At 39.8% G+C, this 12,741-nt stretch overlaps 1 pseudogene; it reads left to right on the top strand.

The window, feature by feature from the left end:
- The first annotated feature begins 4,309 nt into the window (after nucleotides 1-4,309).
- LOC134415833 (sulfotransferase 6B1-like) lies at nucleotides 4,310-12,537 on the top strand (annotated as a pseudogene).
- Nucleotides 12,538-12,741: the final 204 nt, after the last annotated feature.

Below are 12,741 nucleotides of genomic sequence, written 5' to 3'. Positions count from 1 at the left end.
TGACAGCATTTCCATCCAAGGCAATGCTGAGCTCTTCCTGTGGCTAACTGAGCAACTCAGAGTTGTCCCTGAGGAGCACAGCGGCTGTTCCACATTGACTGAGCTGCACAGCCCAAGACACTTTGGCTCCTGGACAGACAGTGCTGGGACTGGGACTTGGATTGCTGGCATCCTCAGGATCCCTGGTTGCCCTGAGCCTCTCTAGAGAGACAGGGCTGCTGTGAACCCCCTTGTGTGCAGCTCCTGACAGACAGACAGACAGACATCTGGCTGTGGCAGCACTGGAGACCCTGGTCATGAGCAGAGAGCAAAGTCTGAGGGTTGAAGGAGCTGGAGGCACCTGTGTCCCCAGTGGCCCAGGGGACAGGTTGCTACATTTCATGCTGAGGTATTTTAGTGATCTGGCTTCCTCAGGATTCAGGCAGATGGCTGCAAAGAAAATTTCCTAGGCAGCTGGCCTAAAGGATAAAAAAAATGATAATTTCTTGTTGCCCTTACTCTTTTGTACTGGAGAAGAGAAAGAAATTTTCCTCTGCAATTCAGAGTTATCTTATGAACAAAGAGCTGAAAAGGATAACTAAAACAAAGCTTCCAGAAAGCATAATATATGAACAGTGTCTTCAACTTTTAAGAGTAAAATAGTACTGATAGAGAAAGTATTATTTCCAATAAAATGGTCAATTTTGATGGTTCTGCATTTTTGGAGACCACACAAGTAATTTTAAATTATTCTTTGTAGGCAATTTTATGCAATCTTCCATGTCTTGCAGGTATGATTTTCACTTGATAATGTCTCATGTTTAATTAATCTTGTGTCTAACATCCATTTATGAAGAAAGAGAGAAGGATGTGATAAGAGGGTTTGATATATGGGTAGTGAATGAGACCCATACTGTATTCAAGGGCATGAAAGAGTGAAAAACCTCTTCACAGGGAAATTAACCTTCCTTTGCCTGTTTTCTGTTGGGATGACCAGTGGAGAAAGCATTTCATCATCTCAGCACTCCTTATCTTCTAAAATAGTGTCCCCCAGAACACAACTAACGGCCCCAGAAGGAACAATTCCACCCAAAGACTAAATTATGGACATGAGGACAGAGAAAAGGAAGCGAGTAGTACAAGTAGAATTTGATTTACACTATTGCACTAAAACTTCACATGCAAGTGTCCTTCCTGTCAGATTTAATGACACAAAATTCTCAGATGTGAGTATTTCATCCTGAGAAATATGGTTTGAGTGATGCCTGTCCTCAGGTCTGGACATTGCCTTACAGTGCCTGGATGCAGGACAGAGCCATTGCCTGTAAGGAACCTTTACCCTGGGATGTGTATCCATTTCTGGAGTAGTGTGTGGTAACCAATAAGTAGGGAAGTTGAAAGGAGTTGAAAAGAGCAATAGAGGTCTGCTTCTGCTTCTGCCAAGGGATGAGATGTGTCCCTGAAGCCAGCAGGGAAGCACTCCACAGTATCTGCTCAACAGCTCTGCCCCTTTGACCTTGGGCACACCCTGGTTGATTATTCACCAGGGCTGTGATTTACCCTCAGCTGGCAACTCCCAGCTCAACTCAGTGGCCCCACAGGGCCACTCACTCTTTCACCTGCAATGGGATGGGGGAGGGAAACAGAGTGAGAGGAGTCATGGCTGAAATAAAGACAATTAACTACCTGAAGCAAGAGCTATGTGTGCAAGCAAAGCAAAGTAAGGAATTCATTCTATCCTTCCACCAGTCAAATGTTCAGCTGTGTCCAGGGCTCCATCACCCATGACAGTGACATGGTAAGACAAGTGCCTTAGCTCTCAGCATCTCTCTTTCCTTCTTCTTCCCTCACATTTTATTGCTGAGCATGACTCCATATGGAAGAGAATAATCCTTGGATCAGTTGGGGTCAGCTGTCCCATCTGTGTCCCCTTTTAATTTCTTGTGCACCTTCAAGCTACTCTCTGGCAGCTCAGTGTGAGAATCAGAGGAGGCCCTGACACTGTGCAATTACTGCCAGCAATGACTAAAACATCTCTGTGTTACCAACATTGTTTTCAGCACAAATTCAACACATAGCTCCATAACAGCCGCTATGGGGAAAATTAATTCCATTGCTGTGAAAACCAGCACACACACTCTTGTTAAAAGATTAAAGTATAGCATTGAACCAAACTGATTCACTTGAAACCAATTTGACAGGATTTACATCAGCCAGGTGTACATGAAAAAGTGAAGTGTAATGGATGTCCTACTGGTGTCTTTATCCTTTCAGGAACCAATTGGCTTGAACAAATGGTGAAGGACTTGGCGGATGCCAAATATAGAGAAGAGGAAATGAAAGAGAGAATAAATGCTGAAAAGAAGCTAGAGACATTTAATCATCTAGGATCTGGGGATCATGGGATATTTGAGACAAGCATGGAAATTCTGGGTAGAAGAAAGAGTAAGGTATGCTTGTGTAGATAATCTATAGTGGAGTAATCTGATATTATGACAAGCTTTGATCTGATCAGGGAAGGTGACCAGCATGAAATAGACTCTAGTATTCTAGAGGAAAAGAAAAGATGAAGGAGGATCTGTGATAAATAGGTATGATTCATGCTGATAAAATTGAAAGAGTAATCAATATTGGTACCGTAATTAATATTTGGGAATAGTTAAAAGTTGTAGTGCCAACAAAGAAAGGAAGAGGACGGGCTCCATCCCCCTCCCGAAAGATGTTCTCAAGGACCACAGGAAAAGGCCAAAGATGCAGTTGCTAAAAATGAGCAAAACCTGGTTGGGTCCCAGAAAATGCTCATTATAAGGGAATTATTGCTTCGATATGAAGATGTAATGATATGTTACTCTTGGCTTACATTGTACTGGCTTGGTGCGCATGTGTAACCCAAAGCTGAATTAAAGGACACAGAGGAAGACTACGAAATCTTCATCAGATGACCCCCAAAAGATTTGTGTGACCAGTGAACTGAGTGGTGGAGCATGCACGGTAAAGGTGGTTATGAGGGCGGAGATAGAAATAGGATGAAACAAAAATGGAAGGAGATGGTGTTAACACATGGCATAAGGAAGAATCTTCACTTGGCAAGCTTGTACGTGATGTGGCAAAGGTCCAAGAGCCCTGCACTCCGTAACCCGCGGTTATCTTTTGCTTATGCGCTATTATTAGACCCAAATTATCCCTTATTTATATATTTTCTAAGCTATGAAATTAAATATTCTGCTATCTCAAATATTGTTTGTTTTTTTTTTAATGATGAGATAATTGGGTAAAAATAACAGATCCTAGAAAAGCTTACAGCACATTAGTTCTCTGGCCCAAAGGGCCTTTTAGAGAAGACAAGAAAATCCACCCTGATCTGGTACTGAGGATTAGTTATTTTTCATCTCCGTTTCAGTACTATCTAAATTGTAAAGGCAACATTAGTAGTATTATGCAGGCTGGTACATAATTTGTTTCCTCACAGTTGCTTCATACCTGTCATGTAATCCTGACATAATAGGTCACATGCAATCATGAGAGATTGTTCCTCTGCATTTCTTTATGTGCCTATACCCCCAGACAGCAGCCCCTGCCAGTCTTCAGAAGTTCTCCTGCACTGGTCATTCTGATGGACCATCTTCCCACCAGGACACTGGGTCTGAAGCTCTCCTGGAACAGCCATAGAAGGGTCCTGGACAGGGTGCAGTCCCTTTATTAAGAGTCCTTAACTTGCATTCCACTCTGCCTGAGCTCCTCTGAGCTTGTGGAGACAGGCCTTGGATGAGCTGATGCCATGGGAGTCTGTGGGCAGGGTAATGTTTTGATTCCCCCTTCATTGCTCTGCTGTGCTCCTTTGTGAGTGTGCAGACAGCTCTGGCCACATAACCTAAGCCATCCTCACCCCCTGGGCTCGGTTTGAAGGCCTTGATTCTCCTCTGATCAGATCCACACTAACTTATGCAAAAGGGGAGAATGACGCGTATGACATTTCCATTTTAGAGCAAATCCTACTTTATGCCCAGCTTCTCATGGGCTCAATCACAGAAGGCCAGGACATCTCACAACCCTTGCAGGCTTTTCTTTGCTGTTATTGTTGTTGTTGTTATTGCAGATGAATGATCAGGGGCATTTTAAGGTACCTTCTTGAAGGCATCAATCTGAATGGAACTACCTAAACACCGAGTTGGTTATTTTAGAGCACTAATATATGGAAGCCTTCTCCAGAGTTGTACTGAGATAAATACAGATCATAGAAATAATTATAAAAGCATACCTCTTCTTATTTAGCACATGAGAGCATGTGTTTTGAAGCTTTCATACTTTGAAACTCTTTCATTTATGGGAAATGAATCTGCATGGGCACATCAGTGCACCATGTAAGGGCCAGCTGGCACTGTCCTGTAGGCGTCACAGAAACATCTCCAGCCTCCTTCTGCAAAGCTCCATAATCAGGTCTGGTCAGTGTGGGAAGTCAGAAACCTTCAGAGCAATGGTGGTGGCTTGAACAACAAATACCATTAATCTGGAGATAATAAAATCCTTTTATCTGTTTTTAATTTGCTTTTAATCTCTGTATGTTTTAAAGCTGCTTCTTAGAAATTTTGAATCAGGCGATGCTTTCTTGTCAGTCTCTGGGTTGACGGTTTAGCAGGATCACTGTTCTGTCTTATATCCTATAGGTGGGGCTAGGCACTTCTCCTCCTGTCTCTCAGCTCAGGTGCCATGGCAGATGTCTGTATCAAAGGCTCACACTATGAAATCTGGATCCTGACTTTTTTTTTTGTCAAGAAATATAATTGCCCTCAAAATCCCTCCTCATGACATATATCTTCTAATTATATCTTTCTCCACAAATACAGGGTTTGGCCTTTTTCTTTTTCCTCTAGTTCCTTAGGATAAAATATGCTTTCTGGAAATAATTGGCCCAACTGCCCTTTCTTGCAAAAATACACTGGAAATACTCGGGAAGTTAGTCTGGAATATGTTTTTCATTTTGAAAACCCTACTCCAATGGTAAGCTATTACATCCCACGAGACTAATAATTTACAGGTCATTTTCCCTCTTTTTCCAACCTTAGGGATGACTGTACCAAATAATTCTTTTGCCAGCAAGTAAAAATACTAAATAAACACATTTTTTATCTTTAGTCCATGACAATTTATTTTCAAGGGAAGATAGGGAAGAAAAATTAAGTAAGCTGTTTTGTGTTTTGCTAGGGTGGCTGGTTTCACATCACGAATCAGCAAAAGTGCTACTTCATAGGACAGCAATTTTTAGCTGATATCAGTGAAATAAATGGAGCAGGTAATGCCAACTTTGTGCCCTTTGGCACTCGTCATTGATCAGATGGACCAGGCCATGTGATATCCACTCGTTTCAGATTATGCCTGCACATAGGTAGTCTTTCTATGCTGACAATGTTTTACAGAAAGAAGGGAAATGAAGGGAAAGCAAAGGATTGTGTATGGACTGGAAAAAGTAGATGTAAAAATGCAGGGCTAGATCATCCCACGAGTACTGCACTATGGCTCAGGGACCAGGGAGAGCCCTGGATCTCTCTTGAATCCCTTGGGGAGAGCAAATGGCAAAAGCATGCAGGTATGTAGTTGATGGTCTGATTCCTTCCAGTGCCCAACAGGCAGCAGTCAAGAGATGGAGATAAGAAAGGATGGCATGTAAATTCTTGGCATAAATTTTGGGGGGGAACTATTTTCTCATTTTTATGACATATCCATCCTTTTGCCAGAGACTTAAATATTGAAGCTGAGCCTAAAGCCAGTTCCTTTACTGGGGTCACTGCAGTCAGCAGCTCATCATGTGAAGTGCATGATAAACACTACTCAGTGTGGCTGAGGTTATATTTTCACCACCTCCCTAAGCACTGATCAGTTGTCAAACAATGATTGAGCTCATTAAAGAAATGTAGAAATGAGTAATTTTTGTGTAACCACCAGAAAAACAGGCCTCTGTAGTGCAGTCTGACGAGTGGCCCAAGAGTGCCTGTGCCCCTGTGCCCTCCTGGGCTCCAGCGGCCGGGAGCAGCCGGCCACACTCACAGGAGTGTTCTCAGCTCAGTCTCTAGTGCACTGAACATCTTCTCTCCCATTCCCAACGCATTTTATCTAACTTCGGGGAGAATGATGAACGAGTTATATAATAAAGAAAAAAAGGAAATCCCAGCAGTAAGTACTGAAAAGAGATGAACTGCGTTGAGGATTTTGATCATGACTTTTCAATTCTAATCTGCAATTCATGTAGTTCTATTTTGTTACATTCAGTTTATAAAATCAGTGTTGTAGACACAGAATTATTGGCATGATATTTTAAAATTATCTAAGTCGTTTTAGTAGAATGCAATTGCATATGGCTGCTTATCTGGTTTGTTTATGTGCAACTTCTATTGATTTCAAAGGTCTTTGACTGGCGCTGCATGTATCTTCACAGGTTCAACAAAAGGTAAATTATTGTTCATAGGGTCAAGATAAAAAAAGAACAACACCCCAAGCATTTATTAAAGGACAATCTGTGGGTTTCTCCTTCTACACAGCATTTCACACTGTGACAGAGCCTGTGTGTGAGAGAGAAGAAGAATGGAGAAATCCAAGAACACATCTCATGATTTCATAGATAAGCAAATGATGGCTGCCAGCTCCAAGCATCGTGATGAACTGCTTTTTTCTTATAAGGGAATTCTCTACCCTGCTACTATTTGCTATCCAGAAACATTGAAAGCCTTGGAGTCCTTTGAAGCCAGAAGGGATGATGTAATTTTGGCAGGATATCCTAAAACCGGTAAATATATTTAGTTTTTTTTCATAAAAAGATTCTGTAACAGCAAGTAACAAGGTTTGGAACAAATATAGGCAGTATATATGATTTATAGCTAAAAAAATGATGTATTATGCTAAATAATGTATTTAGAATGTTTAACAAATTTTGTAAAACTGATTTCATTCTCAAAAGCACCAGAAATTCTTTATGAATATTAGATATGGGAAATTTTCTAAAAAACTGTGAAAAATATTCTGATTTTTTTTTCTATAGCATCTGAAGTTTTTTGTTGTCTTTACTTTTCATAGTCGTGAAGTTAAATGCACAAATTGGAGACAATCAAAACACAGTTTTTTACAACAGAGGTAACTAGGTCTCCTCATATTCCACGATCTGCTCCCACATGTATATTTATAAAGTTAAGAGCTTTATGTTTTTACAATGTAGCCTTTGGTACCTTCAAATGGTATATTCAATATTAATTTGTTTAATTCCCATAGTTGTCAGAAATAGCTATCAAAAATATTTTTGTACTCCTTGAAGTGATTACACTGTTCTTTAAGTGTTGGGAAATCAAGAGGTCATCTTTGCCGGGGTTGCAAGTTTACCATACCTATGGCTCCTTGTGCCTCAAAGAAATGGTCCACATGCAAGTCAAAGGTTTGGATTAGTTGTGTCTCATATACACTTTAATCTTGCTGTTTCCTTCTTCCAGCAATTGGTTCACAGTGCCTTATAGTGGATATTCACAAAAGACAGGATTATGAAGTCTTTGCTTTTTCTTTGAACTTTCTTTTTGAGGAAATGGAATGCACTTGTTAAGATTGCAGTGAGAAAGATGTAGGCACCAAGTGTCCAGAAGTCAGGACATGGTAAATCAGAGATGAGAGAGCTATGCAGGCTCTTTGTTATCTTTTGAAGAAACAGATAACAAGCGTGTCTAGGAAATGTCACGTCAGAGAGGTTTTTCCTATTGTTAAAGAAAATGAGTGCACAATTTTTTGATCTAGTTCTTCTACTGTTATGAGTATTGTGACCCATCTTTCTTCCAAAGATATTCCAGCACACCAGAAAACACTTCATGTATTAGCTTTAAAGTACAGGTTCATCACCCCAGTCTCCCTTATATGTGTCACATTAAAATGTATTACATTAAGGCAGGTTTTCCTAGTTGAATCTCTGTGGTTCTTCTCCCTGATTAGTCAGTTTACAGTATACAAGTTAGTTTACAGTGTAGTGAAGTGTTCAAGTGGGAGAAATGTCTCCTTATGAGGGGCAAAGGTAGGATCCTGGGTGGTGATTGACCAGACAGTCAGCTGTGATTGTATGACATGAAAGGAGACCAGGTAACTCACCTGGTAGTACTAGCACCTCTTGACTTCCCTGGTAAATCCATTTCTGTCCATTCTAAAAGTTTTGCAAGCACTTCTGTATTTTTCTTCTTTCAGGCTCAAACTGGCTAAGTCAAATCTTAACTGACCTGATAGCCATATCTCAAAAGAAAACACCTGGTAGTGAAAGCACTGTGAATGCTGAAGAACCAAGAAGAATTCCCTTCATTGAAATGGGAGATCTTGAAAAATATGAGGTGGGAACAGAATATGTATGGAAATGATCAACATCATGTGCTTCAAATACTGAATATATGATGTATGAACTCTTCCATTTTTCTATAAGAACTTTACTACTCCTCTTTATGTGGCATCTGGTCAGGATTAATTTACCATGGACTGTCAAATATTGAGGGTTGAATGAATATTTCAGTGGGACTTGAGAGCAGGACATACCCATGAGATACATAAGAAGTTCAGAAATTCAATATAGCATCTTTTGTATTTAAGAAGAGCTTCATGAAGTGTCAAATCATGTAATATTAGCATTTGTCTCTTTTACTAGCTCTTCCTCCTCCTCCCCTCTCTCAGACTTGAGATGCTTCAGCTTTCACAGAGAGCTAATGTGTACCCCACGTCTATATCTGATCCCTTGTCTACCAGACCTGAAGAGAGTTATCACAAAAGAGAACTAACAATGAATAGTCTTTTTCCAATTGTTCATGGGCTTTTGAACATTAGAGCTACTCCGAGCAGCCCACTAATATCCCAGGAAAACACTCACTAAAAAACCCAAAACTCATTTATATCAGTCATTAAATGTACATAAGTTCATCAAGGCCATATTTTAGCATAGGTTAATGAAAAGAATACTTGTACTAACTGAACTGTCCACTTTCCTCCTTCCAATTCTTCAAGCGAATTACCAAATTACCTTCTCCAAGATTTGTGGCTACTCATCTCCGTCCTGAAAATCTTCCCAAATCTATCTTCCAAAGCAATGCCAAGGTGAGTGTTGATTTTAATGTATTAAAACAAACACTTCGACATTTTTTTTCAGTTTAAAAAGAAAATGTAGTACTTTTCTGGCATTTAAGTATCACTCTACTACTAAGTGTTTATCCTGGCCATTTCTACACGTTTACGGCTCTATATGTTTAAGTACTGCCATTCATCTCACTTAACCACAGTTTGCCCTTATTGGCTCCTTTGTGACAGTTTCCACAAGAGAGTTACAGGGTTTGAACAAATCCTCCAGAGGCAAAATGGATTTTGACGGGATTTCCTGTGGGAGGAATTTTATGGCATTGTTGCAAGTGAGGGCTTCAATGCGTCAAATTTCAAGAAGCATTTATATTTTTTAGAATTTTCCCTGTCACTTCAATGATGACCTATGCTTGTATTGAGCAAAACATACTTAGAATATGCATAAATAATTTGGTTAATTTTTAAAAGATAATAATTATAGGCAACCATCTTCTCATGGTACCAAAGCAAAGTTAAATACTGCACCTTCTGAATTGAGAATGAAATTGCTACTTCTGCAAGGAGCACATATGGTATTAGAAATCCCCAACTGCAGTTATAAAGCATATTATTGTTATTTCTTTTTTTATGCTGTACTCTTCTACGTCTTTCCCTATAAATAATATTTTAATTTTTTTCTAGATATTGTTACTGATTCGTAATCCAAAAGATGTTGCTACATCTTATTACCATTTTTGCAATGGCTTGCCAGTTCTTCCCTCCTATGAGACCTGGGATGATTTCTTCACAGATTTCATGACAAAGAAAAGTACAGTATAATTTTCTGTCTATGTCAATTGTCCAATGATTTGTTATTTTATAAGAACCTTTGTTGTTTGGTAAATCAGCTTCACTAGGATCTTTTGGTTTGCAGTACAAAAGACAGGGAGATTAAAGACAGAGAATTAGAAATCTGAACTGAAGTTTAGCTTACTGGTCTTTCTGCTTCAGGCTACTATTTAATAAAACTGCGATTCCAGAGACTTCTTGAATTTTTACAAACTTGTGTTTTTCCTGGAAAAAGCAGTTCTTCCTTAACTCTACCTTGGGTCCCCTTTACCCCTGCTCTCCCATGTCCAACATCATGTGTCTGTGGTGATATATAATCACCTCAAAGGCAAATCGGATGAAAGGAATTATTTGGACTAAGTCTAGTGCATTAAAATGGGGACTAATTCTAATGCATTGTAAAAGGGAAAAAGTGAAAGCACTGGTTTAAGCTTATGAGTTTGGCATAGCTCATGGCCAGTAGAAAAGAAGGTTCAACAAGGTCTTAGACTGGATTAAGGCAGTCTTACAAGATGGTTGGCAAGATGATGGCTTTTTTGGTGAACTCAGAGCTGTCTTGAAAAGGTTACAAGTTTTATTTTCTGACTTACATATCATATCATATGTTTGAGCCTGGAGCAAAACCGGACTACAGAAATGTGTAAACCCTGCCTGACATGATTAATATAGCCCTTGGCTGACATAGCTTCATGAGCAAAACCTGTATGATCTTAATTTATGCTTCATCTTGCGATCCTTTGTTCTGTTTAGTGGCTTGGGGATGCTATTTTGAATACCTTTCTGAATGGAACAAATATGCTGACAACGAAAATATTATGACAATAACTTATGAAGAGGTAAAAGAGGTAAGGTTATCAATAGTTACAAATACTTTATACTTCAAGGGATTTTAACTGAAGCAATACACCCTTATATGCCTGCAAGGTATCCAAGGTGTGTGAGACAGATTTTTGTTTAAAGGGAAGAAAAGGTGAAATTCAAACTTAAAAACCTTTGTAAAATTTTGCTTGTGAAAATATTTCTTGTTATTTTTTTATCTATGATATAAGACCAAATATTTGTAAATATAGATTTCCAGTAATATTTTTGGGAAGCAGCCTACATTATTACAGCAGTGTAGATTTTGCTCACCTTTAAATCACATATAATATTTTGTAGCGTAGAGGAAGAGAGCTCGTAATATCCTCCAAAATAATTGTGGAAAAGAGGAACACTCTTGGCCACTGTAGTCCAAGAGAATTCTATGAATACCCTATGTATGCAGCCAGCTGAGCAATATAGGAATGTGTAAACACCATGGAAAGCAGAGTCATTTGTTTGAAAGTCATGCCATATGTTACCTTCCTCTTTCCAGAATCCTGCCCTGAGTGTGAAAAACATAGCTGCATTCTTTGGAATTCCTCTGACTGAGGAACAGCTCCAGCTGGTGGTAGACAGGAGCAGCTTCCAGTCCATGAAGAAAAACTCAGACAAGACCCATGGGTCATTTGGCAGTGTTTTCTTTCGCAAAGGTAGGAAGCTCCAAGGGACTCAGAGGTAGAAATGTGCCACTCTCAAGGATTTGGGCCATTGTCTGGTTCTTTTTCCTGCACTCACATTAGAATTGTAAGATAGTGTCAAGCAGGTGATCACTGCTTTTCTTGACAAAAAGGACAATTGGTGAGGAAGATGCACAGCAAGGCTCTCACAGCAGAGCCACTCTTGGCTGCTCACAGGTGGCTGTGGCTGGCAGGAAGGAGGAACTGTCATGTGCCTGAATTCCTCTCCACCTCTGTGCCTGGATCACCAAGTGCCCAGCCTTTGGAGCTGGCAGCACTGGGCCAAACTCAGCCTGAGTGGCGTGACCACACTTTGTAGGAGAGTATGGGAATCTTCTGAGATGGCCACTGCCAAATTCCTGTTCACTCTTACACACTAGAACTAAGCCAAGCTAGCAAGAATCCAGATGGACACAAGAGAGCGAAGACAAGCGAACTACTTTTGCAGTGTAATATGGGGGAGGTTGACATGAGGAGGGCAGCCCAGTTGTCAGAATCTATTTCTGCAATTAATGTTAAAGAAGTAACTGGATAAAAGCAGAAGCTGCCAAAGGAGCAGATAGTCAGCTCTGCCTCCTGGAAGATGATTATTAATTCTTCATGACCTTCCACTTTGCCAATCATTGCTGACTAGAGGAGAGAGATGGAGGGAAACAGAATTTTAGGCTGCCTTTTTGAAACGTCGCCTTAAGTGGAGTTTGTTCTTTTGCATGATGAAAGATGATTCACATATATATGTAAGTCCACTGATTGCAGAAAATTACATTGGTATGGAAAAATGTTTCATCTGGAAAATGGATCAATGTGATTTAGTGTGCAATGCAATAAAAATGACAGCTGTATAGAAAAAAAAAGAAATATCTTCATTTTCAAGAGATTGTTTTTTGCTTCTTTGAAGGTGGTGTAAGTGACTGGAAGAATCTTTTCACTGAAGATCAGAATGAGAAAATGGACAAAGCATTTGAAGAACATATAGCAGGAACAAAACTTGGGAAGAAGTTGAAGTATGACTTGTACTGCAAAGCCTGAAGAGAAATGAAATGTGGTTAGAACAAGAACTTTGCAAGGCAGACACAGATCATCTGAATGCTATACACTGGAAACCTAGATCAAATGACCCAAGTATCTTAGAATTACTGTAAGAATGATTGCAGCAGCCTTTACAGTGACAAGCCTTTTGTTTAATGGTGACATCTTTGGCTACACCCATTTCCCGAAGACGATGTAAACTAATGATATTTACAAATATGCAACAGCCCTGTTCCAGATGTCACCTGGAAGGAAATGCCCCTTTTCTTTATAGACAAATTCTATCTCCGTA

Source organism: Melospiza melodia, chromosome 3 (genome assembly GCF_035770615.1).
Source record: "Melospiza melodia melodia isolate bMelMel2 chromosome 3, bMelMel2.pri, whole genome shotgun sequence".
In the NCBI taxonomy this organism is placed as follows: domain Eukaryota; kingdom Metazoa; phylum Chordata; class Aves; order Passeriformes; family Passerellidae; genus Melospiza; species Melospiza melodia.
Note: the sequence above shows the minus strand (reverse complement) of the source record. Positions and strands in the feature narration are given on the sequence as shown.